Source organism: Acomys minous (genome assembly GCF_964271855.1).
Source record: "Acomys minous genome assembly, chromosome: 2".
In the NCBI taxonomy this organism is placed as follows: Eukaryota; Metazoa; Chordata; class Mammalia; order Rodentia; family Muridae; genus Acomys; species Acomys minous.
Genome location: NC_140484.1, coordinates 131,642,146 through 131,668,594, shown reverse-complemented (window position 1 = coordinate 131,668,594; position 26,449 = coordinate 131,642,146). Strand labels below are relative to the sequence as shown.

Here is a 26,449-nt window from a genome sequence, read left to right as displayed (position 1 = left end):
GTGTGTGTGTGTGTGTGTATTTTCTTCCTGTTGCTTTGTTATAAGTGTGGTGTAGATGCACATGGTACCGGAGGAACATCTCACAAGATTTAACAATTTCCACTGTACTAGTGCAACAGGAAATGAGAACCTCACTCTTTTAACAATTTTATTTATTTAACCTGTTTATTTATTTTTGTGTGTGCAGTAGTGTGAATGCAGCAGTCAGGGGACAATCGTGGATGTTGATTCTTGTCTTCCACCATGTGGGCCCCAAGGGTTATAGGTATGTATCACTATGCTTAGTCTATTTATTTATAGGGGAGCTAGATAATAAACCTAGGGTCTTTGTGTTTGGTAGGCAAGCCATATCTCACTGAGCTATAGCTTCATCCCTTATCTTGTTTTACTTAAGTTTTAAGGCAGAGGCTTGCTAAGTTGCTCAGGCATTCATTGACCATATGATGTGGGTGCTTCAGCCTCTCATGGAGCTGAGTCTGCTGGACCTGGCCAGGCTAGGTAATCTGATTTTAAAATCTTATACTAATTAGGATGCATATTGTTTTAATTTTAATAAACTTATAACAACAACTTCTGCAAATATAAAATGCATGTCCTGCATTTACATTCACCCTAGTTTACATTTTTGACAGAAATATATCCAAACTTCACACACTGTGTATTTGAATGTGGCACCTGGGGGGAGGGTGGAGAACAAAGCCTTGTGCATGACAGGCAAGTGCCCTGCCACTGAGCCACACCTCCAGGGCGCAAACTCTGTGGCCTCTGCAAGATAATTGCATCTTGTTTTGAATCCCTCAAATCACTGATGCCAACAGAACACAAATATTATGAGAATCTTGCTGAAGTGAAGACTAATAAGTGTTATGAAACAAATAAAGATGAAATGCAACCCCAGCAGGTCATCAACAAACCGCCCAGCACCCAGAGGCATTATTTAAACGTACGCATTCTCGGTGATGGAAAAGTGGCTCCATGGGTAAAGCGCTTGCCCTACAACTGGGAGGACCCGAGTTTGATCCCCAGAGCCTACATAAAACCAGGCGTGGTAACAGGCATCTGTAACTGCAGCACTCCAGTGGGGAGCTTAGGATTGGTTAGGAACCGGAAGCACTGAGGTTCAGAGAAGAAAGGGAGCTTGGCCAAGGTCTGGCTAGACTAGAACCCAAGCCCGTGCTCTTCCGGGCCAGACAGACTCCCGGTGGCCTGAGTCAGGAGGCAAAGTTGTGATGTCATGGAGGATAGAAGAGTTAACGTGGAGACCAAGCCAGGCTGACCTCAATCAGATTCTGGAGTTTAGTCAGAACTGGGTGGAAGGGCAACTTTCTGCTTGTTTCTTCCTGGGACATGCTGATCAGTATGAATTCCCTGAGCAGGGAAGGCCAAGTGTAACCGAGGAGAGACCATCCAAGGTCCTCCAAGGCCCTGACATAGGCCAGCGTCCTTTTCGTCACTGATGCCCTCTGTGCTGGAGGGGAGTGTCACAGCCAGGCTGGCAAGTTCCAGCACTGCTGGCTTGCAGACACGCTGTTGCCAGTCCTCTGAGAGCATGGGGGCACCTAGAAGCTGAGTTCAAGGAGAGCCGGACTGGAGGAGAGGCAGGCGTGGTGATGGTCATGCTGACTGTGTGATCCTGCGACTCCCTCCTGGTACTACAAGCTGTCACTCACTGGCCTGGGTTCTGGGCAGTCAGCACTCCACAGCTCTTCTTTCCTAATCCTGTCTAATCTTGGAGGCTAACTGCCAAGTGCCCCCCCACCCCCACCCCGCCAACCTTCCCAGAACCCTTTACTCTTGCAGGACTCCCTGGATCATTTTGACCACCTAATGGCAAGTACCTGGCTTTGGGGGGGGGCCCAAATTCTCTCTTGACTGCTGGAGAGCTACCACTGGGGCGCAGCTGTCTGTGACCGCCTCTCAGTCGCCTGCTGGACTGAGCCAGGGTCCCTGCATGCGGTTGGCTGAGGTCACCTCTTCACCTGTCCCCTTCCCCTTCCCTTAGCAGTTCCTGTCTCACTAAAATGGTTTTCTCTCCTGAAAACCATCCTCACGTGGCTCCTGCACCCTGGCCACGTGATCTCAGACACCCAGGGGTCCTTGCCATTACAGAGAGGAGGAAACTGAGGCACAGAGGCCCCCATCAGCCAGGCAACAGAACATGAACTGAATCTGAGGTCTTCTCAGGTGAAAGCCCAGGCTTTGGCCCCCTCTGCTTCTTTCTGCCCACGGCAGAGGATAGACACCTCGTTTATCCTCATGTGCTGCTCTTGTCCCTCCCGGTCCTCTGGGTTCGCTTTCCTACATTTCTCTTGTCACTAGAAGGAGAAAGGAAGAATCTGTGGAAGGTCCAAGGAGAATGACTCAGTCCTCGGACTCCTAGCTGACTCTGACCCTGTTTTTTTTGGTCAATCCTTGTGAATCAGGGCGGGGTCTGACATTCTGGGAATGTGTGGGGAGATTTCAAACCGACTCCGTGAAAACAAGTTGTAAAAACACTGGCCGCCGCTCAAAGCGCGTGGTCGGATGAGAGGTTTGGCTCCACGGCCAAGGTTGAACAAGTTCACCAGGAGGGAACACACAGCAGGAAAAGACATAGGCGAGACTCAAAGGAAGAACTTCCTAGTAATTGAGACCTGGGACCAGGAGTGGGTCTGGGTGTGGTCTCTTTGCAAACCAGCATTCTGACCCTTCCAGGACCTTCTTGTGTGAACCGACCCATGAAGCAGTCTCCAGCACTGCAGAGGCCAGCCCCACACATTCCTAGTCTCAACGCCTGACCTGTGCCCAGTTCAGGGAGATCCAAAGCATCTCCCAGTCTGCTGGATGCTGTTCTCCAGCCCTGAGGGCAGATAGGAGCCCGCAGGTGGGCAGTGCTTTAAGTCAGGTGAAGGCTGCCACCACAATCCTTCTTGGACTTCTACACCCTACGCTGTCCCTACGGAAAGGGTACCCCTTCCAGGCGCCCTCCAACCCTGCTGCTGAAGACCACCACGGATCCTTAGGGTGCGTGGACCCCCTGCAGATAGGCCCCTTCTAGCCGGGAACACAGAGGCCTGAGTCTGTCTCAGACCATCACATCCAAACTCAGCCTGCTTGTCTTTCCTTTTCTTTTCCCCATCCAGAAACTCCTGGAATAGTCGTATGTACTCACTCACGTTGCCACTTCCTCCCTCTGTCTCAGCAAGTTCACCGCATCTCCCTCACAGGAGACCTCTTGGTCCCCAGCTAACACTGGCTTGACCCTCCTGGACAGGCTTCCTTCCTTGGCTTCCGGGAAACGGTTCCTCCCAGCTCCCCGGCCTTGCTACTCTTCTCTCCCCTATCCAGCTTGGCTCTCCCAGCCTCCCCCCACCTCCCCGCCATGTTCATTTTCTCACTTGCTCCCCAAGCCCTGGGCCTTTGCACACAAGAACTTAAAACTTAGGCTCTGAGTAGCCTCTGGTCCTCTGCCCAACCTTCCCAGGAGCCCTGGACCACAGTGACCAAGTAGAAACTCATCACTCTCCCTTAGGCCTGCTCGCCTCTTCCCTCATCTCAAGGGCCTTCGTCTTCTGACTCCTAGCAAGATGAGAAACACTCTGCCACTCCCTCTGTCTCAAACTCCTTAACACATGGTACACCAGGCTCTGCTCCTGCTCCCCACCCCTTCCCAGCTATGCTCTCTAGAGTCATGGCTCAACTCCTCCAGTAGAACCCTCTCATTGCCCCCCACAGACTGCAGTATGCCTCTAGCCATTTGCACACCCTCCCCCCCCCCAAATCTAGAAACGCCCAGTGGAAGCAGCATGTCAGAGACTCAGGCTAACCCCTGAAGGCAAGTCAGCTGTGTGTGCTCTGACCCTGAGCCCCCAAGGCAAGGACAGATACCTCCCTCTGCTCCTCCAAGGGCCCTTTTATGAGTCACCACACTTTACTGCCACTTCCTAGAGCTTTCCTAAGTGCCCAGACAGCACAGAAATGTGCCCCTTACACATGCACGCATTGGCACACGCAGTCACAGACAGACAGACAAAAATGCACAAGGCACACATGCATATGAGTGCACACACCAAGGAGTCACACTGGCACTAACACGTAGGCTTTATGGAGCACAGAGACAGGCCTATGGGACACGAGCATCCCTGAGACAGAAGACAGCTGCATCACGGTTGCTCTGAAGCCACCAGTTTAGGGAAACAGTAAAGCTGGCCAGCACACCAGCCACCCCTGGAGGGTGACCTGCTCTGTCTGGACCCCAAAGCTGTAGAAGGCTGAAGAAGGAGAAGGCTAAGGATGCAGGCCGAGATGAAACAAAGGAGGCTACCAGGTGACTTCCAGCCCCATCCGCCCTTCTGCCAAAGCAGGTCTCATCCCCTACAGTGGAGCCAAACTCAACAGGGAAGGTGATGAACAGGGTCTGATCTACTGGGAGGGGAAGAGAGAGCCAGGGTGCACACATCACACTCAAAGCTGATGTAAATGACAGGAACAAACACGGTATGAGCCCCATCTGCCTGCCCCCCACAACCCTGGCACCCTGAAAATCCTCCTGAGTTCACTTCACAAGGAACCTCCCCACTACCGCACTGCAGGACCTTACACCTTCCTCTGGTTCCTACAGACCAAGAATGAACTCCACATGCAAAGCTTTTCTCAGCCTGGCCTCAAGTCACCTCTCTAGTCCTGCCCTCAGCACCTCAGGGAGCCTCGCCACCTGGAGCTGTGTCTGCTTAGCCATGGGTTTCCTTCAAGTGGAACACGTGTCTACGGCCTCCACTTGACAAACTCCTATAGATCCCTCAGCACCCACACGGGAAGTGCCTCTGTTCCTAGGACTGACTTCAGTACTGGCAGGCAGGTCCCACACTCAGCACAGCATGAGTAAATTGCATATGGTCAAAATCACACCCGGCTATATATAGCTCCAGCTTATATGTGATGCCTAGGCATTGTTCTAGGCATTTCCTGTTTTGACTCATGTAGCCCTTACGACAGGGGCAGATTGGATTTCCACAGACATCTGCAGCAGGGCCGCCCATCCCCCACAGTCCCCTTAGTGTCACTGTGACATCTTCCCTTGGAGAACTGAGGTCTGAGTATTCCTGCTCAGGGGTGGGAGGGCCTGGAAGTGATGGCGGGGCGGGGGAGGGGGGAAACACTCGGAGCCCCTCAAGGCCATGTCTTCTAAGGGAACACAGCTGTTGCCTCACTCCTGAGTACGCGCCTGCAGGAACCCCCGAACCACTTTGTAGGCGCTTTGTCTGCACAGGAGTCATCGTGGTTCGGGAGGGCTCAACCAGGTGGTTGTTTGTTTGGAGACAGAGTCTAATTGTGTAGCCCTGCCTGGCTCCCGACCTCATCAGGTAGACCAGGCTGGCCTCGGACTCACAGAGATGCCCCTGCCTCTGCCTCCTGAGTGCTGGGCTTAAAGGCCTGTGCCACCGTGCCCAGCTTTCAACCGGGCTTTTGGACACCGGAGGCCATGAAACTACATGAAGGCAAAGAAGAGCCTCAGTGCCAGCAGCCCCAGTCCTTGCCAGAAGCTGCTTGCCTGAGCCCATCTGAAACTTCCGATTTATAAAATGAAAGGCAGCTTTGTCTTCTTTTGTTTTGATTTGATTTCTTTTTTTTTTGGACAGGCTTTCATGTAGCCCAAACTGACCTGGAATTTGCTATGTAGTCAAGGATGACTTTGAACTTCTGATCCTCTCGCTTCCACCTCCTGGGGGCTAGGAATGGTTGTACCACCCTGCTTGGTTTTAGGCAGTAGAAGGATCAAAGGCAGGGCTCCTGGTGCACTAGCAGGTACTCTCTGGTTAAGCTATACCCCCCAAAATGACAGTTTTTGTGTGAGGTCACAAAGTTTGGGGGGGGGGGTGTGATCTATTGTGCTTTAGAGAAGAAAGCCTTAGGGCCCAGAGAACTTAAGCGACTTGCCGGACGGAGGTCACACAAGCAGTGAGTGGCAGAGAAGGGATTTCAACCCAGGCAGCTGCAGCCCAGAGGCCACACTCTTCCAGCCATGACTGGACTGCGCATCCCCAGGTTTGCCTGGTCTCCTACCCCACTGCAGGGCTCAGGAGACTGGTTACTGAGCTCAGAAATGATGCAAGGAAGAGATGAGGAAAAGAATGACAGGGCAAGAGGGGACAAAAGCTGAGTGTGAGCTCCCAGGTACAAGGCTTAGACCAGCCTGTGTGGTCCAAGTGAGCCTCACCAAGCGATTGTTCCTGGGACAACTTCACTACCCACAAGCCTGAGCGGCCATGGGGTCAGAGGTACCTCGGCCTCTGCCCACCATGGGGCTTCTCCTCACAAGCCCGCCCTGTTCCTCCCTCCTCCTGCAGCTCTGACACTTGCAGAATTAGGCCTGGGCCACAGGTGGCTGATACTCTAAGGCAAAAGTTCTCAGCCAGTGGGCCACGACTCCTACAGGGGTGGGTGGTGGGTGGGTGGTGGTGGAGGTGGTTGGGGGCTTAATTGTCCCTTCTACAGGGGCCGCCTAAGACCATTAGAAAACACAGATAGTTATATTACGATTCATAAAAGTAACAAATTGTAGTTATGAAGTAGTAACAAAGGTAATGCTATAGGGTCACCACAAGACGAAGAACTGTAGTAAAGGGTCGCAGCGTTAGGAAGGCTGAGAACCACTGCTCTAAGGCCTATGGACTCTAGGCACCGCTAGAGGCCTGGATTGAATCACGGCATGGCCATTGACTGGCTGTGTGGATTTGGACAAGCCCCTGACTTACCCTGAGCTCAGCTGACAGACACACAGCCGCCACTCTGGCTCCACAGGGTACAGGTGACATATGGGTATGTGGTTCCTGTAACCCACAGACAAAAAGATGTGCCCTAAAAGGAAATCAGCTAATAGGAACAGATGACTTCTGCCTACCACTCAGTGTGAGCTTGCTGAGGGCCAGGCCTCTCTACGTGCAAGTTTCTGCTCTACCCCTGAGCCGAGCAGCCAGCGGGGTAGGACTCAGACTCACAGCAAAGGTGCCCGTGAGCATAGGGTCCAAACCAGGCCTGTCCAAAAGTCCCATTCCTGTCACAACAGTCAAGGTCTAGAAGCAACCCAACCGTCCATGAATAGGGGAAACGGGCTAAAATGTGGTTTGTGCACACAATGGAATATTACTTTGCCTTTAAAAGGAAAACCTGACACTTGCTCTCTAACAAGGACGAGCCAAGAGGGCATCACCCTAGGTGAACTGAGCCACTCACAAAGTGACAGATACTGAAGGGTTCCATTTAATTAAGCATCTGAAGGGGTCAGATTATTAGAAACAGAAAGTAGAGCTCTGGTTACAAGGGACTGTGTTGAGGGGAGGGCAAAGGAGTGTTGAGGGAGGGGGAGGACTGGGGGGAGGGGGGAAGGGTTGTCTAATGGGTACACAGTACCAGTTTTACCTGATGAAAAAGATGAACTCTGGGGATAAAGCTCAAAGGAAAAGCTCTATCCTCTGTATATTAATACGAGACCCTGAGTTCCAGAAAAAACAAAACAAAACACTCTGGGGATGTGCTATACAGCAATGTAAATGTAGTTAGCACCATGCAGTTGGTGTCAAAATAGCACAGAGGGTATGTTATGTGTTTCTTTTGTTTTTTTTAAAATAGGGTCTCTAGCCCAGACTGGTCTCAACTCTCTAAACAGCCCAGGATGACCTTGAACTTCTGACCTTCCTGCCTCCACATCTCCAGCACTGGAATTACAGGCTTACTTCTACCACACCTGGTTTGTTAATGTGGGGATTAAACCCACGGCACCATCCGCACAAGGCAAGCACTCTCCTGAGTGAGCTATATCCCTGGCCTGTGCCATGAGGTCTTGATATAAAATAAAATTTAACAAAATGCTCCCAGTTTGGGGGCAGACAGGAGCTGAGGAGGAACACTCAGGAAGGCCTCTGATTTGACACAGGAACACTTGAGTGAGGTGGGATTTGGGCAAACGCACCTGGGCCTGGGGCACCCCCAGGCTAAGGCTGAACCTCCAGCTGACTCCAAATCCGGACTACCCAAGTCTCCCAGGTCTGCCCCCAAAGTGGTGCTCCTGAGAAAAGCAGGCCTTGGTCTTCAAGAAAGAAGAGATTTCTTCAATACCTGTTATGTGTTCCTTGACCTACTTACCATATGGCCTGGGTCCCCTTCTGTCCTAGGGCCTCAGGATGCCAGGGTGCCCTACAGTTCTCAGGCTGGTAATCAGTGAATTAGGACGGGCACCAGAGCCCTGCAGAGGGGAGAGCCTGGGACACTGCCTGAAGGGGACAGCAGGGACCTAGTGCTTTGGACTCACAGTCCCCCCCCTCAAAGCAGCCTTTGCCCACTTTGTGCAAGGGACTCCGAGACCCAAGAGGGTTTGACTTAATTCAGAGTCAATAGACCGATGACTGGATCTGTTCTGTGTATGACAGGGCCACAATGCCCAGTTCCACACAGGATGCCTAAAGTAGAAAAGACTTGAATATATAGCAAATCATGATTTTCCTGAAATCATAAGGATCAAAGCTTCCCACCCTAGAACCCCCTCAATGAGATGTGACTCCGGTCCCTCCCCCTGGCTCTCAGCAGCCCCCTCCCCCAAAAGCATCGGGTAGGTAAGATCTTGGTTCCTAGTCCCAACTCCACTAGGTCAGGACACTACACCAAGGATTCTCTCTATAGCCACGGGGTAGGTTGGATGAAGCCAGGCACCAAAGGCGGAGGCCAGGTCTAGCATACAGTAGGCACTCAATAACAACCCTCGGCGCTCCCCTTTCAGGCAAAAAAAAAAAAAAGCCATTTTTATTGATTGGTGCATTCCACTCAAAGGCTAGTCTGTTTGTTTAAATCATCTCAAAAGACATTCCCCCAGGTCCCTGGGAGACTGAAGAAGACCCAGGAGAGGGGATGGGGGGAGCAATACTTTATAGAAAAAGAAAAAAAAATGCCATCCATCTCCTGGGACCAGGCTGTGAAGCTCTTGTCAGCTGCCCCTCCACCCAGGAGAGCCCAAGGTTGCCCCAGATCCTGTTTAATAAGCTCCCTGGTGCCTCGCAGGAGCTGATGCACTCTGCTCTGCTTAGGTCACATACAGACTTCTAGTCTTAGCCAAACAGAACCTGTGCCTGCCCTGCACGGCTCAGAAGAACCTGCCGGTCCCAGGTGGCCACTCACAGCAGTGCGGCTTAAGTGGCAGCACTGTGACCTGAACCGAGCCAGGCCACAGGAGGGCCTCAAGGTGGCCCATGATCTCATGGAAGGGCCTGCTGGAGCTGGGTGCACGTTTGGATTCCATAACTCCTAAGGTCACTTTCTTTCTTTCTTTCTTTCTTTCTTTCTTTTTTTTTTTTTTTTTTTTTTGGTTTTTCGAGACAGGGTCTCTCTGTGAAGCCTTGGCTGTCCTGGATTCGCTTTGTAGACCAGGCTGGCCTCGAACTCACAGCAATCCACCTGCCTCTGCCTCCCAAGTGCTGGGATTAAAGGCGTGCGCCACCACACCCGGCTCTAAGGTCACTTTCAAGTCACAATTTCATAGGGCCAAGGTTCTAAGGTCCCATGAGCTGGTATTCTGAAGATCCGAGGTTGGGGGGGGGGGAATTCTAAGGTTCTAGAAGAGCAAGGGTCTCTCTCAGATTGCTATGACGACAAGCTCTCTTGCCATATCTGTCCTTCCCCGGGCAGCCATGGAGGCCGAGGCTGTCATCACCCTCAAGCAGCTCACTACAGCTGGGTAGACTCCCTCCCTGCGTTCACCCCAAGGACCGCTGTAGACAGGGGTAACACTCGGAGTGTCTGTCCTGGGCCTGCAGGGCCAGCACACGCGAGTCATAGGCAGCAGTGACCTGTCGCAGACCCACAGTGGAGAAGTGGGACGAGCAGCCCTCTGCCTTTAAAGATCACGGTTCCCCTACACCACTTCCGCTTTAGGTGATGACTTCCTGGGACCCCCCCTCTTCCAACACCTTGTTTTAGATGGGAAAACTGAAGCCAAGAGAGGAAGATGGGAAGACGAGGTGCTCAAGGTCACAGAGGGGGCAGAATCCTCCCTGGGTTACGGGGTCGCCCGGTGGACACCTTTGGGCTAGGGCCTACCAGTGATCCCTCTCCGGGCCCTTCCTTTTCCATCTGCCCCTGGGCACCGCTGTCTTCTGTTCCCTGAGTCCCCCACGTAGTGGCTATACCATAAGGTCATCTGTGGGACAAGCTGAGAAGCAGAGGATGGGATAGCGAGTGGGCCGTGGCCTCGTGCCCAAGGCCGGTTGCTGAGCACATGTGGTCTGTGGAGGACTGACCCTGGCACGTGTAGAGGACACATGTCGAGCACACCCAGCAGCTAATTAAGCAGCTGTTCCATCAAAGGAGGCAAATGAAGCTGATGAAGCTCATCCACACCGCCTGGCTGTCACCAGGACCAGGAAGCCAGTCTCAGTTTCTGGAGCCCCTGGGCTGTACCCTGGAGCTGTGCACCCTAGGGCCTCACAGCCTAGTAGCTTCTGCGTCTCCTTCAATGAGGGCATATGGAGAGTGCAGCATGTGGTTTCTGTGACAGGGACCAAGGAAGAAAGGAACTCCTTAGATCATCTGGTTTGCCTGCAGGGCTGCCTGGCTCCCCTGAAAGTGACAGGTGCTGGGGTGATTTGAAGTGACAGGCGCTAGCACACCTTTGCAGTTGCTCCTTCCCAGGCCCTGTGGAAATGGCCTCTTTCTCTCTGAAGGAGACCACAGATCAAGTCTCTTAGTCCTATGACTACCGGCCCCAGTCTTCCAACACTGCCAGCGCTGTTTCTTTGTTGTGGCCTGAAATTGGTCCTTCCTCCTAGTCAGTGGCCTACTGTGTACCCTGCTTGCTTGCTTTGACCTCAGCCCAGCCCTGTGAGATCAAGCCACTGCAGCAGCCCTTTTCAATCGAGGTCAGAAAGGCAAAGCTGCAAATCCAAGGATGTGGAGAGTGCTGACCCAGTCGGTATGCACAAAGCCTTGAATGGATAAAACTTGATTCCATGCACAGGACTGGGGGGTGGGGGTGAGGTGTCTCTGTAACCAGCTTAAGTTACATTGCTATGCTTTTTACATCCTTTTCGCTGCTGCCACCCTTAGGCCTCTCCCACCCACCAACCCAAGCTTAGGGAACATCTGGACTGCCTCTGGGGCCAGCTTTGCCAGCTGTCCGCTCTCCACTCTGCTCTGATGGGGCCAGGACACCATCTGGGAGCTGTAGGCACAACGGCATTAGGAGGGACCCTCAGGATTTGAGAGGGTGGGATGCTGGGTAGACCCCATCCTGGCCAGGGTGCTCTGACCAAGCACCTTGTGTTGCCAGGCTGATGGTGCCCTGGCCTTTAATGAAGTAAAGAGGCAGTCACCCTGGAGATGTTCAGTTTCCCTGCTGACAGCTCCCTGGAACCAGTAGGAAAAGGGAAGGGTGTGTTAGAGCGACTGTCTCATTAGGGTCCCACAACTACCAGCCTCAATCCTTCATCACCGCCAGCTGCCCAAGGCCAGACCTCCCTATTTGCAGGTGGGTCCTGATGGACCCAGCCTACAGCAGTGATGACAAGTTTCTGACACGTGTCTCCCACCTGTCCCAGGGGCCACATCATCATACTCCTGGGATGTAGCTGGGGAAGGTGGTGTCTGGTCCCTGAATCCAAAAGACAAGAGGGACAGCCAGGTGTCTGTCCCTGCTCCGTGCAAGGACACACAGTACTGGTTTGTGTGAGCAACTTGTACGTAATTCAGAGTCTCATTGCTGTGGCCTAAATAAAGCCTAAGCAACAGGGGAAGCCTGGTAGGAAACAGTGAGCCACTACCAGGAAACACTTCCAGAAAAGGTGACAAGTGAGCTAGAAAGGGCTGGGGGGTAGGGTTATAGCAATTGAACAATACAGACAATTGATGATCATAGCTGGTTATGGGAGATCAGTTTGTTTATCGTCTATCTATCTATCTATCTATCATCTCTCTATCTATCTATCTATCTATATGTACACACACACACACACACACACACACACACACACACACACACACACATATATATACACACATTCTACATATGTATTTATTTATTTTGAGTCAGAGACCTGGTCCAGCCTGAACTTAAACTTACTACAGAGTCAAGGATGACTTAGATTTCTGACCTTCCCGTCTTTATCTCTTGAATGTTCGGATTAATTGCAGGTGTGTACCACTATGCCCAGTGTATACTCTGTTGGGGACTGAGCCCAGGGCTTTCCAGGCAAGCACTCTACCAACTGAACTACATCCCCAGCCCCTTAGTCAGTTTATAATGTGTATCTATGTTATCTTCCTAGATCAGCACAAATGCATCGTGTGGGAGTTATTATTACCTATCCTCACTCAACAGAGCAAGAACCCAGAGATGGCAGACTGGGGAACCTTCCAGAGTTCCGACCCCGCACCAAGCTGCATGCACTAACCCTCCTTCTAGCCTGGCTCAACTTGCCTCTCCAACTCCTCCCTGCTTTGTCATGAGATCTGGGGCCTTAGGAAAGTGATTAGAGAGGCAACCACGGCTACCGACTGCGGAGGCAGGGCAAAAGACGTGCAGTTCGCTGGTACAAGGTGCCTAACGCAACCCACGGGCCTCTGAGCCCTCCCAGCTGGGGCAACCTGGAGGGCCTCACAACTAGAGGAAAAGGGAGCATGCCCAGAACTCCTGAGAGCCTTCAGCCTTTGGAAGGAGTTACCAGCGGCCTTGCCTAACCTCAATAAGAGGCCATGAGGTCCACAGAGGAGAAGGACCCGATTAAAGATCCAGTCAGTTCACACATGTCAACTGGGCACTAGCCAAGTGCTGCTGGGGACACTGGGATGAGTGTGGCTTGGCCCTGACCCTCAGGGCTCTCCGGGACAGCTAGGCACCCACTCAGTGGTACTTAGACACTCCTTATCTGCCCACTAGCCTTCCCAGTGCTTCCCCTGTGCTCTCACTGTCTCCAGCCTCTTCTAGCATCCCCATACACGGCCACCTGCTCCAGCTGTTACTTTGCTGAGAACACTGCACAGACCCCACCCCCACCACATCTCTCCTCTGCGGCACCTCACCATGCACCCTCAATGCCGAGTCCAGGGCAGTGGCCCTCAGGAGGCAGCGTCCTGTGCTCTCTGCCTTCTCTCCTCTTCTGTGCCTCCCTTACTCCGCCTGACTCCTCAGACATCCTGCAGCAGCTGTGAATCCTGCCCAGGGCAATTGGTTCTCAATAGCTCCTGGGAGACCTGACACTAAGCAGGGCCTAGGTACAGCTCCAACACACAGAGTGAATGTGTCACCCGCCCACCCACCCACCACGACCTGGAGCAATTAAAACCTTGCTTCTTCCTTTTAAGGCTTGTATTTGTCTTTCTTTAAAAAACCCTTATGGGCTGGGAAATGAAATGGAAGATTGTTAGTCAGACGTGTCTTGGCGTTTCCTGGGGTTGGCTGTGTGCCTGGCCCATGATCGGTGCCTGAGGCAGGTCCAATTGGTGGATGAAGAAGCCAAACATCTCTACCTTCCATGTGTCCTGCAGTCTGCAGCTCTACCATAACAGCCATGCCTGTCTTGCACCAGTGTCCCACCCCCACCCCCCCCATAGTCTCCGGAACACAAGCAGTCCCAAGCCAAGAAGTGAGCTCTGTGGCTTCCTGTGCAAGACAGCATGATGACAAGTTGCCAAGCAGCTTGTCACAGGTTCCAGTCTTCCAAACAAGCCTGGGAGCCTGGCATGATAATGCACACCTGAAATCACAGCACTTAGAAGGTGGACGCAGGCCGACCTGGAGTTCAAGGCCAGCCCTGATTATATGAGGACTCTGTCTCAAAAACAAAGCACAACACAGAATATGAGAGGTTTGGAAGTGGCTAACTGTACTGGAAACACAGGAAAAGGCCCAAGAAGGTTCTGAGTTATACGGTATATAAGGCACTATGGCTCTCCACAGCACAATTGGGGATTGATTCAAGTCCCTGACAGGACAGTGTGTGTGTGTGTGTGTGTGTGTGTGTGTGTGTGTGTGTGTGTGTGTGTGTGTGATGTGTGTGTCATAGGATGCTCTGAGGCTGGTGTCCAGGAAAGGCCACACTTGAACCGACCATTTAAATAGAGGGAGATAGTCTAACCTCATCCTCTCCCACCAGTTCTTGGTGACAAGCAGAAAAGAAGGTGGCATTGGACAGCCCGCAAATAGAATACAGAGCAAGGAGATGGTCAAGGATGGGCAGAGATGTGAGCTGGCTGTGAGGCAGGGACTTTGCCTGCTGGGCCAGGCCTCCACCTCTGGCAAAGTGGGGCCGAGATTCCTCCCTAGAGTGTTGTGGAGATTCAGGGTGGTGAGGCAAGCAAGGCAGAAGTCCGGTGCCAGCGTTCGCTCTGTGCATCCAGATTTCCATGTCTTTTGCCAGAAGGGCGTGGCCACTGGAGGAGTCCCTAACCAAGATGGATGGAGTTCTCAGCAAGGCCTGGGGGCACCAGCGGCTGACAGGGTAGGAATGAATGAACGAAGGCTCATAAGACCAGCCAGTTAGGAAAGACACTCAGACAAGCAAAGGGGAGAAGGGAGGCAGGTTCTCGAGGACAGCAGGATGATGGGATGGGAGGCTAGAGCCAGAACAGAGAGCTGAGCTGGTCCAGTCATGGGAGTAGGCACTTGGCAAAGCAGGCAAGTTCTGTAAGGCCCATCCTGGCAAGACAACAACTCCCTTTCCTAAAGGTTCCATCCCCTAACTATGCAAACTGTTCTACAGATACAATGAGCAGAGGAGGCCTTTGAGCATGGCACAGGCCTTCATCACCTGCAAGACAGCTCCGTGCACCTACAGCATTTGCCATACTCATGCACGAGACATTTTGGAAGTAGCTACTATGTACCAGGCAAGTCCTGCTTGGCCCTGTGGACAAGAGGCCACGACAGGCAGGTATCACACTCAGAAGGTTCTGAGTAAACCAGGCAGCAGTTCACTTGAGGGTGAAAGCAAGGTTTTGGCAGAAAAGTAAACAAAAACCTCCCACAGACTTGAAAAGCCTGGAGGATCAAACCACATCGCTGAGTGTCCTCAGGCAGGCAGCTTTCTTTGGCTCTATCTATCCTTTCATCAGTAAAGTGAGGCTGATGGAAAAACATATGTGGGCACTCGCACACACGCACACACAAACTGCACCAGGTACAGGAGAAGCAGTCTCTCACTTGACTCACATAGCTAGCATGGGGTCTTTAGCTCTGTGTGAGAAGACTGTCCCTTTCCCAGATGAGGAATATGAAGTCCACCAGGAGGTGGAAGTCACGGTAGAGTCCTGGGCAGGTCTGTTTCTAGAACCTACCTTCGCTGTCTCCCTAACAAATGCTCCTCACAGACTGTGGGGAATTCAGAGACACTGCAATGCTAATGCTTTGCATGGCTACACCGGTGTGTGTCCAAGGCAACAGGAAGGAATCTTGAGTCCCTAGTGATACCAACATGCTTAAGTTCCCAAGGCTTGCAGAACTGTCCAGGCCCAAAATGCCTGAGTTCCTTGGCCAGTTGCCTCCCAGGGAGAGTAAACCATACTCCTGGGGTCCCTACAGCCTCTCCCCCATTTCCAACAAAGCAGGGTCCTGCCTGATCCCCAGCTCCCCAATCTTGGGCCACTCGGTTTACAACCACCTGCCTATCCTGTGCTCCATCCCTGTCAATCACCTAGAGGACCCTGCTTGGTCTAGGTGGCAGGGGAGACTCTCTAGGGTCCCTCCCAACCGCTCCGACAGACTGTGGGATCTCTAGCCAATCCTTGAACTGGCTTCACTGAGCCTCTTTCTGGTCTCCCCCTTGCAGGGATTGAAGACACAGCAGATAGGGTGGTCCCACCAAAGCGAAAGTGTACAGGCTTCTGTGCTGAGTTAGCGGTGTGAGCAGGCCCAAAAGCACCACGCTGACCACTGCCTGGTTTGTGGAGGGAGACACCACCCTGCCTGGAATCCCATCAGGAACCCGCAACTAACCTTAGACCCAGGGCCACCCCTTGGAGCCTCAGCCTGAATACTGAATTATTCAGATCTGATCACCACCAGTCACTGGAGAGCCAGCCCTCTTCCTACTCCACACTCAGGTTGGTCTGGGGCCCAACAGTAAGAAAATGGCCGTGAAGCTCAATTGCATGTCTTCACTAGGGAGATCTGGGCCCCAGAATGCAGATACCCTCTAAGGCCCTTATGGGTGAAAGAGGTTGCTAAGAAGCCTCGTGCCATTCAGGCAAAACAGGCAGCCGCCAGCACGCACGCTTCTAGCTCATTCCAGGCCTCCTCCTTGACCCAGAAGCACATCTTTTGGAAGGTGAGCAGTTAAGACAATTCACACACATACCCCGACACCCTGGCTCTGCTACTGACTGCTGGGACCCCAGCTCCAGGGCGAAAACCAACAGTCGCCCCCACCCCGTCGTGCTGTTCCCTGCCTCGCCACAGCTACTGCTGGGCCCATTAGGATGGAGGAGGGACTCAGTCTGCCTCGGCACAGTCCCCAGGCAAGATAAAAAGGATTCCAGCTGCAGAACAAATGGACTTCAGTTAGATGCTAGAAAGAACTTCCTGGAGAGGCATTAAGGATGACACAGAGAAGGAGAGTTGGGCAAGGGTGGCTGTAGAACTTCCTGTGAAGTATAAGATGCTGTCTTACCCATTATGTCCTTTACCTTCGGACAGTGTGGACAGTAAGTGTTGCTACCCTGGTCTCAGGGGGATGCTGCTAAGGCTCAGCCAGGCTTCGTGGTTAGCTCGATGTGGCCTTCAGGAGACTGGGGCCTGAATAAGGGTCAGAGACTAGTGGTGGCAGCCATCAGCTCTAGGGAACATTGAACATGGCCCCCGCAGGGCTAGCTCTGAGCTTGCGTGCGGAGGGCTCTATGCACCTGCCACCAGTGTCTTCATGAACCTCACCCACTGAGAGATAAGGCAAGGGTTCGCTGGAAGCCACATTCATCCTGACTTGCTGGGGGAGGCAGAGATGGAGAGGAGGTCACCCCAGAACCCTGTCTTTGAGAGGACTCTAGCAGTCGAGGTGCTTTGGCATGGGCCACCCTCCCCCTCCCCCCCATCTCCCCTCATCTCCCCAACCCCCCCCCCCACCAGCTTACTACACTAGCAGGCTGAGCTTGACTCCCTAACAGTTTCATTCACATAGAAAAGCTCTGCTCAAAGACAAAATGACTCGCCCATTGTCACCTTGCAGTAAGTGACAAAGCCCAGACTAAAAGTGCAAGTGTTGGTGTCTTCTAAGCTCACGGGCTTCACCCTGAATGACAATTGTTGGATTGCTTTGGCTGCCAATAACAGGGGCTTGACGTCAGTGGGGTCAACTGCTGGCGAGGGCATTCACGAAGGCCTTTGATGGCTCCTAGACACCCTCCCCTCACTGGAAAACAAAACAACCCTCTGACACTCTCCAGTTCTCCCAGGTGGGACCAGGGCCTGGTAGGCGGGGCAGTCGGGTGTCCCTGGCTGGAAAACAAGCAGACTCACTCAGACAAGGCTCCATTGTTACAGGGAGCCTGACACTTTGACCACTAAAACAAAACCAAGCGAATGGAGTGCTGACTATCACTTACGGAGAAGGGCTTGGTGGTTAAAAACATGGCCTGCTCTTCCAGAGGACTGGGGTTCGAGTCCCAGCACCTACGTGGCAGCTCACCATTGTCTGTAACTCCAGTACCAGGGGACCTGACATCCTCTTCTGGCCTCTGAGGGGACCAGGCATGCATGTGACACATAGACATACAAGCAGACAAAACACTCATACATGTTAAAATAAATAAAAAAGGATGAAAATGGGAAGAGCCCTAAGTCTTTGAACTCACCCTTTCACACCCAGCCCCGCCCCCAGAAACCTGGTACAAGCAGGTGGCCAGGACAGGGACTCCAGGACTGAGCTCAGCCTGGCTTTGCTGCTGCTGCTGCTGCTGCTGCTGCTGCTGCTACTACTACTATGACCTTTCACTGCACACTGGTGACATAACGTGTCAGGCACGCACATTCCATGCGTGGCCTCATCTTAGACAAAGATTATTTCTATTCAGATGAGGAAACAAAGGCTGGAAAAAGACACCAGGGGAGCAAAGTCTATCAGATGGAAAGTCTTCCCACCTGTCCCTTCTCTGCTCAGGGAGGCCCCAGGTCAGGGAGTGTGGCCTGGAGCTGCTCCTCAAACGGGCAGCCTTGTACGATGAAGCTTCAGGCAGCGTGTGGAGACCACAGGTGGGCCTCAGATGCCCCACACTGAAATGTCCTGAAGCTCTGCTAAGTGAGCCCAGTCCTCGCCTCAGAAACCAGGAACTCAGGCTTTTCCCAAGCTTCAGAGAGCTTCTCAGAAGGTCCCGAGCTGCTGCAGCCACACCCACCTTGGGAACCTCTTAAGGGATTTAGTATTCTAACCCCATGTCCCAAGGGGAAGAGTGTCCTCAACCTTCATAGCCAATCCTAATGAAGGCAAACACAGGTGCCCTGAGCACATGATGCCTCTGGGCGAGCTTCTTTAGGGTTCTTGGGGGTGGGGCAGGGGCCCTGACCCTCTTTAAGTAGGAAAGAACTTTCTTTTTGAGTGTCTTGCCTGGGAGAGTAAGATCTTTGGGGGGGGGCACTTTTTCTTTCTTTCTTTCTTTCTTTCTTTCTTTCTTTTTCTCTTCTTCTTTTGGTTTGTTGTTGATGCTGTTTTGGTTTTTTGTTTTGTTTTGTTTTGTTTGAGACAGGATCTCTCTACAGAAACCTGGCTGTCCTGGAACTCACACTGTAGACCAAACTGGCCTTGAGCTCACAGGGATCTGCCTGCCTCTGCCTCCTGAGTGCTGGGATTAGAGTCATGCACCCCGCAGCTAGGGCACTTTTTCCTCACAGCCCACTCATTCACAAGCTAGCCAGCTACAGGGAGAAAGCCAGGGACCCCACACTGTGACTGGTTACTTTGGTAGCCAGAAGATAAAAGAGCTCCAAGCACGCCTGTCAATTTGGCCCTCAGCCCTGGGGGGGGGGGGGTAGGGGGGGTTAGGCCTCTTGGATGAGCGGCTTATACTTCCTGCCCACCTGCCTACGGCCCTCCTGTTGTGGATGGAGAGGTGGCAAGGGATGAATGGGAGGGCGGCCTGTAAAGGTTAGAGGTCCTGGCTACCTTAGGAAGGAAGACATAAGGCCAGCTCAGAAGCACTGCCTCCTGGAAGCCTTCCCTGATCCTTCCCTGGGCAGCCCAGGCCTGGCCTACCTAATCACATTCTGCAATGTCCTTGCTTCTGTGTCCTCCTCTCCCTCCCGGGCTGTTCATTCATACCGCAGAGCAACTGCCCTTTGCCTGGGATCCATTCCAACACCCTCTTTGAAGCACCTGTTCCCTCTCTGTGACCTGCTCGGCAGTGCTGGCGACACGGACAAGAACCAACCATTTACCAGTCGCTGAGTCCTTATTATGTGCTAGGGCTTTGTGTGTGCATGTATGGGGCTGGGGGCTGAACTCAGGGCGTTGTACATATTCAGTAGGTAGGTGCTCTACCTCCAAGCCAGACCCCAGGCTGTGCTGGGCCTTTCCAGCACCTTCTGTGGAGGATCTATGTCATCTTCAAAATAGCCCTGGGAAGGAGGTGACATAATGAGCCCCATTTTACAGATTGGGGTGACTTGCGCGCATAGGAACCGGCCCAGCCTCAGGGAATCGCTCTTCAGCTTGGCACTCACATGTTTACCTGTGGTCAGTATGTTTCCCTCACAGGCACGGTTTCCAGTGGTATCACCTGCCAGTGGATGAAGAGTGGTGTAAAGCTACCTCCCTGTTTAAAATAAAATAAAAAAAAAAAAAGATTCATGCCTGTTTTGTATCTATTGGCTGGACCCCCAAAGCTTGTCCCAATCGGGTTACTGCTGCTGCACAGGGTTTGGGAGGACACACCCAGGTCCCAGGCAGCTCAGTCCTATTCTTGCCCCAGGCCCAGCTCAAGGTCCCTCCCAAGCCAACAACTCTCTGCCCATGCTCACACATGTTTGTTCCCCGGGAAGAGGCTGGGGAGCAGCATCACCCATCTGAATTCGCTCAAGAGCCTCCTCCAGACAGTCCCCCATGTCATGCCCAGGCACTGGGCCCTTCAGGTAGCTTCTTTACAGAGTCATTCGTTCATGAGGCCACAGAGGCAAAGGTACTCATTAGGTACCCACTCTCTGCACCTCACTAAGTTTTTTACATTGCTATTATCCGCTCATCTTTCTTTCCTTTTTTTTTTTTTTTTTTTTTTTTGTTTGTTTGTTTTGAGACAGGGTTTCTCTATGTTATCTTGGCCATCCTGGACTTGCTTTGTAGACCAGACTGGCCTTGAACTCACAGTGATCCACCTGCCTCTGCCTCCCGAGTGCTAGGATTAAAGGCATGCACCACTATGCCCAGCTCCGCTCACCTTATAGGTAAGAAAATGGGTGCCAGAGTTGAAAGACTTGTGCCAAGGGCTGCTTGCCACCTCTGTCTTAGGACAGCTACTTTGTGCCAAACACAATGATGGGCTTTGGGGGAGGGGTTCTGCAAGCTGGCCAGCAAGCAGACAGACCAACCCCATCTCCCTAGTCTAGTCAGTGAAGAGCAGAGGAGGGCTGGGTTCTACCTGCTCGAGAAGAGTCCCAAGGGCTTCTGGGAAGAGACATCTCCATGTCTGGAAGGACTCTCCCAAGCTCCCCTAACCACAACAGAACAGCAGGTAAACTATGGCCCACAAAGCCCTGGCACCCTACAGGCAGCAAAGCAAGGAGAAGCCAGCTGCCCTGCTCGTGACCCCATAGTGGCTCGGCCAGCTGGCCTCTAGTCCTGCCAACCTGGCCTAGCCCCACCAGCTCTCAATCATAGCTAATGACCATGCTGCCTGCAGCCCAGGCCACCACCCTCCTTCAAGGGACCACAGTGCTGCTGGCCCAGATATTGGCTAGGCCAAAATCACAGCTGCCTGTCCCACCACATCCTTTAGCCCTGTGCTGTGACCTCTTCCTCCTGCCAGGGTCATGAAGGACACTGCAGAAGACCTGAGACATGGGGTGCTGGGACACTAAACAAGACACAGGGGGGCTGACTCACTGAAAGCAATATACCCAGTGAGCCAGCACAGAGCCCAAGGCCAGGGTTCCTTCCTTGGCTCAAGTCTAGGCTCGTCACATGCAAAGAATGCTTTCGAGGTACGGGCATAGCGCATCTCCTAAAAGCTGGCCAAGTGTCCATTCGGCAACAGAGAGCAGCACAGATTTCCAATTCAAATAGACGCAGGTCAGACTCTCTGGTCCATGGTGTTTAGCTATAGAAATTTAGGCAAGACAGAGTACCTCCCTGAGCTCCAGTCTCTAGGAAAAAAGCAGCGCTGTGCAGAGCTACCGTGACGGACAGTGTCTAAAGTGCTCAGCGCACTGTGCAGCCCATCCTAAGTAGCGGAGGCCATCGGCTAGAACAAACGTCGGCCGCGAGAGTAGGATTGAATGCACGTGCGATTCCTAAACTGTAAAATGTTATTACTTTGGTCAGGATCTATTTATTGTGAAGTGTTCAACATCCACAGACGGCATCCCAGAGGGGTGGACAACCTCTGCGGACAACATTTGTGGGTGGGATCTGTGACTCAAAGTGAGCCGAAGCAGAGGGAGTGCGCAGAGAAGGGGCAGGGATGTGACCCAGACTATCCCACAAGCAAAAGGGTAGCTGGGTGGTCACATGTGGTGTGTTGATAGTTCATAGATAGTTATGAACAAGGAGCCTGAGGCCCCCATTAGTGGCTATGGCTGCAAAGGCCACATCCAAGGCCTGGTCTGGTCCCCCTGTCCCAGAGGGGCTCTAAACAGGGCCCCCTCTCCTCTCTCACCTGATTGCTCAGCCCTCCCTGATCCTGGATCACTACCCTCATGGTACTGCTCCAGAATTCTCCTCGCCCTGCACCTACCATAGTATTTCATTCCCACGACGCAGTCCTTTACTGACTACCATCTCCTGCCCAGTGTTTTACTTACGTGACCCTGTGGTCTCCCATAAATGAACTTGAGCCAGCCTCACTATGCTAGTTTTACAGAGAGGAGAAATAGTGGCCATGGATGTGTCAGATGTCTTGGCCTCCAGTGTCACTGTGAGCAGGTAGGACAAACAGAACTCCTTGAGGACCTGCCTAGCCACTCCCCGCAGCCCCCACCCCCAGACCTGCAGCTACTTGGTTCCCCCTGTTGCCTGTAGGGATCCCTGCTCCCACAACAGTAAAGAGTTGGGAGAATGGGAAAATGACAGGTCCCTCTCTCCTTGTCCTGCTCCATCCTTACACACACACACACACACACACACACACACACACACACACACACACACACAAAAGCACAACACAGATGGAGGCACAAACAGGAGCCACTGCCTCCTCTGGTGGGGCGGAAGCGCAGCAGAGTGCGCTATTTCCCTAGCCTGCCTCCCAGTGAGGGGAATGATAAATTATTCATTGCACCCTGTGCTTAGGGAGGCCAGACAATGGGCCAAAGGGGAACGGACAGGACACTAGCTCCTGCCCCACAGGAAACCACAGTGGGCGTGAGGACTGTTAGAATCCAGAGTCCCTCACCAGTGTCCCCAAGTAGATTCTAGAAGGCTTTTTAAGTAGGGGAGGTGGCACAAGGGAGTCTGACCTGCCCAGGAACCCTTGCTGAGCAAGCTGAAGTTTCTCAGCCTACAATAGCCACCTGCGGTCCAACCTCAAGCAACCTCAAATCTGAGGATTTTCAGACTTCCTGGTCAAAACTCTAGTTTCGTTTCTCCCTAGGTTCGTTACTGACCACTGGTCACTTGGGCTCCAGTCTGCCCCTTAGCCCATCTGGGTAATTTCTACAACACTTGGCAGACAATTGACACTCAAATAGTTCCTGAAGCAAACTCAGCAGGCCTGAGTCACACAAGGTAGCCTCAAATAACAAGCTCATATTGGGCAAGCTCCACAAACCCCTTACTTAGCACTCCACAGTTTGCCTATGGGACCCTCTCGTTATCTGAGCAGGCGACACAGTGCTTTGACCCCACTTCACAGATTGAGACATCAGAAGGAGGCTTCTCCCAACCCCCTTGCTCTGCCTCAACGGAGGTTCCCAACTCTTTCCAGCATGCTCCTTCCAGCACACAGTGAGATGAGATCACAGGTGTGAAATTAGTTCATCAAAAGGAAGCTCTGTTTAGATGCAAGGATTATTATAAGGATTCGAATCCTCGGGCTGAGGTGGAGGAAGGGGAATCCCAAGCCTCATAGCCACCTTCTAGGCTCCCTGAACCCCTCCAACCCCAGGAACAGGTTTCTAGTCTTTAAGACCCTGCTCCATCTGGGGGGGGGGACTTTCCAAGGTAATTTCCCAGTCTCTAGGGAGCCCAGCAAAACAAAGGTTAACTAGTCCCAGCCAAGGCCACAGCGCCCAGACCAAGGCCATATGCCTCCCCCTCCCCACCCAGAACAAGAGCCCACAGAGTCTGTGCCAAGTGCTCTTTCCCAACACCCCTCTCCTACACAGATCCAGAGGCAGCAGCGGAAGAAACTTCTGCCTGGGAGTCAAGACACCTGGACTGTGTCCCCAGCCCTGGCATCCCTTTACGACCTTTGAAGTTTTCTGCTGGGCCAGAACAGTCTTACAGCACAGAGACACTGAGGTCAGGCTTTGAGCCCCAGCTCCAACCACACACACACACACACACACACACTCCTTGCAGCCTCACACATGGTCCTCCCAACCTTACACTGGGGGTAGGGAAACCACAACCACAAACCCAAAAGGTGTGACCTGGAAGGGGAGAGGATCTCTTGATGGATGTTTGGAAATCCTTTTCAGGTCTACTTCTGGCTCAACCACTCACTGGCTTTAGGACCTGGAGCCACTGTGCTCCCCCCAAGCCTTCAGTGTTCCCATGAATAAATGTCAAGGGAAGGTGAGTTCTGAGGGGCTACAACTCCGGTTTCCACGTGGCTTGTGGCTTGGGGACCAATATCGTGAGTTCCCACCCCTGCCCACCCACCCCTCAACAGATAAAAGTACTTCAGTAACTCGGGGACACTGACTTTGGGAAGCAGGTAGTCCCTCTAGCCTGGACTCCAGGAAGAGATCTTTTGGAACTGGGAAGCTTCGCACCTCTGCCCTCAACGCTCGTCATCTTTCCTGGGAGATGGCATGTCCATGGTCCAAGAGTGGCTGGTAAGAAGTACCTCTTGAGCTTCAAGGTGCTTGGATTTGGATGCCCTAGAGGTTCCCACTTTGTCAATCTCTCGTTTGCAGGCTACCTACTTCCTTTCCCTCCCCTTCCCCCTTTGCTCTTCCCCTCTTTATCTTCTCCCTTCTCCCTGGTCTAACCCTGAGCATGGAGAGCAGAGGTCCTCAGCCTTGTCACTCTTCAGTTTCCCTCGTGGGTCCTCACCCAAAACAATACACAACAGCCTTTATCTCAGAGGTAGCTCCCAGCTTTGGATAAGAAACGATCTGTGCAAGGGTGGGGCTCGGACCTGCACACAATGGGCACTCACTAAGTGCTGGCTTCTCTCTACTATCTTTCGGGCGCCCTCTCCTAAACAGTTGACTTTCTGCCTGTGTCCCCCTCCACGCCCTCCGCTGACCCGGGCCCTGACTCTAGGCTCCCGGGACAGCTCCCGCCGCGCATCCGGGCTCTCACCTGCAACCTCGGCTCGCTGGAGACTGGAGCAGGAGAAGCCCCTGTGTTTTCCTTGGGACAAAAACCCCCAAGTCCTTAACCTAGAGCGGAGAAAGGTGGCAGCTTCGGCTCATGGCACGAGCCCAGGGGTTCAGTCTGACTGTCCTGCCAGCTTGGGACCACTCACGGTGCTCTGGACCCTGGCGGCGCCAGTACAGTTTCAAGTCCGGAGCAGTCCGGTCCAAGGCAGCTGAAGATTTGGTTCTCCCGGAGGCCGGTGGACGTCCCGGCTCCTCTACACTCAGGTTCGAGAGCCGGGGCCACCTTGCACCGACCCGGGGGCGGAGGATACTCGGGTGGAGATGGGTCAGTATAATGGGGCGCGTCCCGTCTCGGAGCTCCGGATCAAGGCCGGGGCCCGAATGTCCCAGCAGCGTGGGACGACGGTGCTGGGGAAAGTCCAGGCGCGGAATGCGAGGCTCGGACCAGCAGGGCAGGGCAGGGCAGGCGGGGCGCCAGCGGCCGGAGCACCGCGAAGAAGTCTGCCCAGGTCCCGACGCGCCTCACTCTGCAAATCTGGGCGGACCTGCTCCCGCAGCGAACTCCGGAGCTCTGGGTCGCCGCTTCACTTCCTCCTCTTACCGGCTCTGCCTTCGCCGCTTGCTCAGCCCCGCGCCGCAGCCTCTGCCACCGCCGCTGTCACACTAGCCGCCCACCCCCACCCGAGCTGCAAACCGAGCCGAGCCGAGCCAAGCCGAGGCTCGCCGAGGCAGCGCCCGAGAGCCTGAGAGCCTGGCCCCGCCCCCAGAGGGTGGGGCCAACAGAACCCCCGCCCCTGGCCGGGCCTCGGGCAAGGGCGGGGCGTGCGAGACTCTGCCAGGCGGGTCCCCGCACGGTTGGGCAGCGATAGCCAATGGGAGAATGGAGAAGGGAGGAACTCTGCTGAGCGTGGACTGGTGCGGCTGGAGGACAATGAAAGCGGTGCGCAGCCGGTGGGAGCCGGCCGCTTGGGAACTAGGATGAAGGGAGAGGCGCGAGGGCCTGGGTTGACCGCGATGGAACACGAGGCCAGCGGTGGGCGAGGCATAGAGGAGGTGAGGACGAAGGTGCTGGGATGTTCTTGGGTGGCGGAGCCCGGGGCTCCTCCCCGCTGCTAGGGCCCCTTGCACTGAGCTGCATTTGAGACCTGTGGAAGAATCTGATTTTAGGAAGCGATGAAAAAGAAGTTTTTAAAAATAAAAAGCAGATCTGTTTCCCACACTTCCCCTTTCTTGGCGTTCAGCTGCTCAGGGAGGAACGTCGTTATCAGTTTCAATAACAAGAGCGGAGATGTGTGAGGACAACGCACCTCGTATCGTGACGCCTGTGGGCTGTGCACCTCCTTCCCTGCCCCGCCCTGCCTTTGAGGCCCATGCGGTCTGTGCCAGGCACTGAGCAGGCGTGAAGGGTTTTGATGTATGAATGAATGTTGCCAGTGCGCGTGGGCGGGACATAAGTCACTAATTGGCTTGGGGAGCCCTCAGATGAGGTAGCACAGCGCAGCTTCATCTGGAAGCCTCACACCAATCTTAGGCGTGGAACCCCCATGTCACTGCTGCGAACTACGACTGAAGAGGCCACGTAGTGTGCCACAGGTTCCCCGTTGCCGATACAGGATTCTACCCACCATCTCTGTGATATTCCCGATCTAGACTGGCTTTGAAAGATGGTTCTAGCCGTCTATGGTGATGCTCAGTCCGTTTAAGGTCATCCTCGACCAAATAGTGAATGCAATACCAGTGTGAGCTGCGTGAGACCCTGACTCACAAAACATAATAACAGCGATAAATAAACTCACGATGCTGCAG

At 53.3% G+C, this 26,449-nt stretch overlaps 1 protein-coding gene across 9 annotated transcripts in view; it reads right to left on the bottom strand.

The window, feature by feature from the left end:
• GDPD5 (glycerophosphodiester phosphodiesterase domain containing 5) overlaps positions 1–25,333 on the bottom strand; it is a 79,884-nt gene extending 54,551 nt beyond the window's left edge. For 2 of the 9 annotated variants that reach the window (XM_084773998.1, XM_084773995.1), the window contains exons 1-2: positions 24,624–25,332; positions 19,672–19,755 (exon numbers count right to left, since the gene is read on the bottom strand). The gene's annotated coding sequence lies outside the window, so the exon portion shown is untranslated. Of the gene's footprint in view, positions 1–13,041; positions 13,213–19,663; positions 19,756–24,623 lie in introns of those variants that run through there. The other 7 variants (XM_084774003.1, XM_084773999.1, XM_084774002.1 and 4 more) reach the window with 7 other exon arrangements.
• Positions 25,334–26,449: the final 1,116 nt, after the last annotated feature.